Source organism: Gossypium arboreum, chromosome 10, assembly GCF_025698485.1.
Source record: "Gossypium arboreum isolate Shixiya-1 chromosome 10, ASM2569848v2, whole genome shotgun sequence".
NCBI classification, from domain to species: Eukaryota; Viridiplantae; Streptophyta; class Magnoliopsida; order Malvales; family Malvaceae; genus Gossypium; species Gossypium arboreum.
Genome location: NC_069079.1, coordinates 108,055 through 110,923, shown reverse-complemented (window position 1 = coordinate 110,923; position 2,869 = coordinate 108,055). Strand labels below are relative to the sequence as shown.

The 2,869-nt window shown below is 33.5% G+C and overlaps 1 long non-coding RNA gene across 1 annotated transcript; it reads right to left on the bottom strand.

Moving 5' to 3' along the window:
• Positions 1-1,443: 1,443 nt before the first annotated feature.
• On the bottom strand, positions 1,444-2,163 carry LOC128281380 (uncharacterized). The gene is made up of 2 exons (XR_008271587.1): positions 1,898-2,163; positions 1,444-1,597 (listed from the first exon to the last, which is right to left on the bottom strand). It is a non-coding gene; the product is annotated as an uncharacterized LOC128281380 (long non-coding RNA).
• Between the last annotated feature and the right edge of the window lie 706 nt (positions 2,164-2,869).

Sequence of the window (2,869 nt, the reverse complement as noted above, 5' to 3'; positions counted from 1 at the left end):
CACAATCTAAGCTATTTACGTTCCTTTTTTACTAATTTTAGCCTGTCTAATAGTTAAATCAAGTTATTTTAATATGTATTTATGTTTTTATACTCAAAGTAGTAACTTATGATTTCTAGTTGTTTTTATTACACTTTTGATACTAAAATAAATTTGCTTGATCATGTAGGTCAAATCTGGAGTTAAAATGTTCATTCAAGCCGAAACTACTGCCAATGTTGCAACATCAGGACACCAATTTTGCGACACCAAAGACAAAAGCAATCAAGGATGAAACAAGGGCGACGTCGTGATGTGGATGATGATGACGTTGTGACGATGCGACGTTTACTTGGATTAAAGCAGTCGCGTTTTTACAGCCTTATATAGACACACTAATATTCTGGATTTAGCATATATTAAGGGCAATTATAACCAAATTTAGACACCGATTATTTCTTAGGCATTTTGTTCAGTTTTGAGTTTTTACTTAATTTTATTTTATTTTCGCTTAATCAGAAGTTCCTGTTCCAAAGTTAGACTATTGAGAGGAAAGATTGTTCCGAAATCACTCCTTTAATTGTATCAATAAACCTATGGGCATTCTCCATCCCTCTTTCTATTATATTATTTATATCTTTTTTCTTAATTCTATTAATTAAATGTTTGTGTAAATATTAGAATAAGTTTATGCTTTATAAATATCTCATATGTTTCAACTGTTCCAACCTAATTAATTAACTGAAGTATAGGGTTTAATTTGCATTGGTTTAATTAGATTAAGAGTACAAAAACCTTAAGATTGATGACTCTAGAAAGTAACATAGGTAAGATAAGGCCAGGAGATAAGTCTTTCAAGAACCTTTTAATCTAGCTCGGTATAATTTGTGAGGTCAAAATATAAGTAGATTATTCTGACTAGTTTATTTAGTTAGATGACGGGAGGTAATAACTAAGTTAACTACTAATTAATTATTTGAAACCCTAAACTAGAAGTTAATTAATTATTAGGTAATACAAATAGATCTAGGCTAAAGTAGTTCGCATAGTCAAAAGTAGGAATAGCAGAAGTCGATAACTTAACCTAAGGCTAGATTTAGTTTTAGTTTAATTTAATTAGTTTATCATTGTTGATCTTGCTTTGGAATTTACATTACTATTTATGACTTTAGGAGATTAGTAATTATTTTCGATAATTAAATTAATAATAAATTTCTCCAAATAGCAATCCTTTAGTTAATTATGATTGTCCAAATATTTACTAAGTGTTTTGTTGTAAACAAACTATAATTCAACCTGACTTGTTTGCTTGTAGAAATTGCACTTAAATTTGTTGCAACAAAACATAAAAGTTGTTATAGCCAATTTTGGCCCATGCCAACAAACCAAAATAAGACCCAAAATACAATAAACAAAATAAAAGTCCAAGAGTCCATTACACCTAGCCCAAATAACAAATTACCCAATACCCAATTAAAAGAAAACCCTGAAGCCCAACTAGCCCAACTATCCTAAACATTTTTCAGCCAAAGGAGAAGAGGGAAACCCTAGGCGCCGTTCGGCCTCCTCCACACGCGCTGCCTCGCCTTCTCACCAACCAACCGTCAGCCTTTGACACCTGCAATCAAATCAGATGCAACAACAGAGAGCATGCAAAAGAAAATAATGAACAAAAGAACAAAAAAAAAGGAAGTGAACGGTTGATAGATTGGCTTTAAAAGCCGAAATCTATGCTTTGTAAACGGTTACAGACATTTACCAAACAAAATTAATCAAAAGAATAGACGATTTCAAAAGGTGATTATTGTTGAGTTTCGATTTTCATTCTTTTCCACTGAGATTTGCTTTATTCTTTATTTCTTTTTTATTTTTTTACACACAAAACAGTAATAAAAAATACGAATAATAAAAAAGGTACCTCCGATTCACTGTTTGAGGTGCTCCGACGAACCTCCCGGGGCCTTTCCTCGTCTCTTCCGTCGTGGTGGGCCGCGAAGGCTCCGTCTTCGACCTCCGTTCGGAGGAGGACCAAAAGGAGCCCACCTCGTGTAGTACCGGTCACCGATTAGTGGCATGGGCATGGAGGATCGCCGGGGAATCCATGTTTGGCCATGGAAGAGGCGAAAATGGGGGGGTTTTAAAACCCTAAAAAAAAGAAGAGATTTTGGAATTTTCTGCAAAATGGACTGTAAAAATGAAATTTTTTAAAAAAATCCGGGCTTAAATCTGCTGCATGAAACGGCAGCGTTTTGAAGGGTGACCTAAGTGCCCAAACGGCATCGTTTTAGGTGTGCTCGTTCGCGACTCGACCCGTATCCGGGGGGATCCGCCCTTTTTCTTTAAATGGGAAATTTCCCGCCTTGGTCCCTCCCCCTTTTTCTGATATTTGATTTAGTCCCGATTTGTTCTTTTTTCTTTTAAATTTAGCCCGATTATTTTTATTCCATCTCTAATTTGATCCCTGGACTCAACATTGAATGGCAGCGCATTAAGGGTTGGGGTAATTGCCCAATTGACCCCTGTTTCTTCGCGCGTATATCAATATAGTCCCTGGCAGTTTTCTATTTTATAATTTATACCCGTTTTTTATTTCATTTTTATTTTAATTTAGCCCTCACCCTTTTATTTCAAATTGTTTTATCATGTTATTATACATTTTATTTGCTGACCATTCGGATGTTATATTTATTTAGTTTAAAATTTCATGTGTTACTTATAAGATTTGTCACATTGTTCATTTATTTATTTATCTTAAATTTATTTTATTTGTTTGTTTATTCCAAGTGTTATATGTCAATAATGTTGAATGTATATATATATATATTATTTATTTTATGTTCCCTTTTGTAAACTGTTTGCCTTTTTAGTTTGCATGTTTGTTTTAAATATT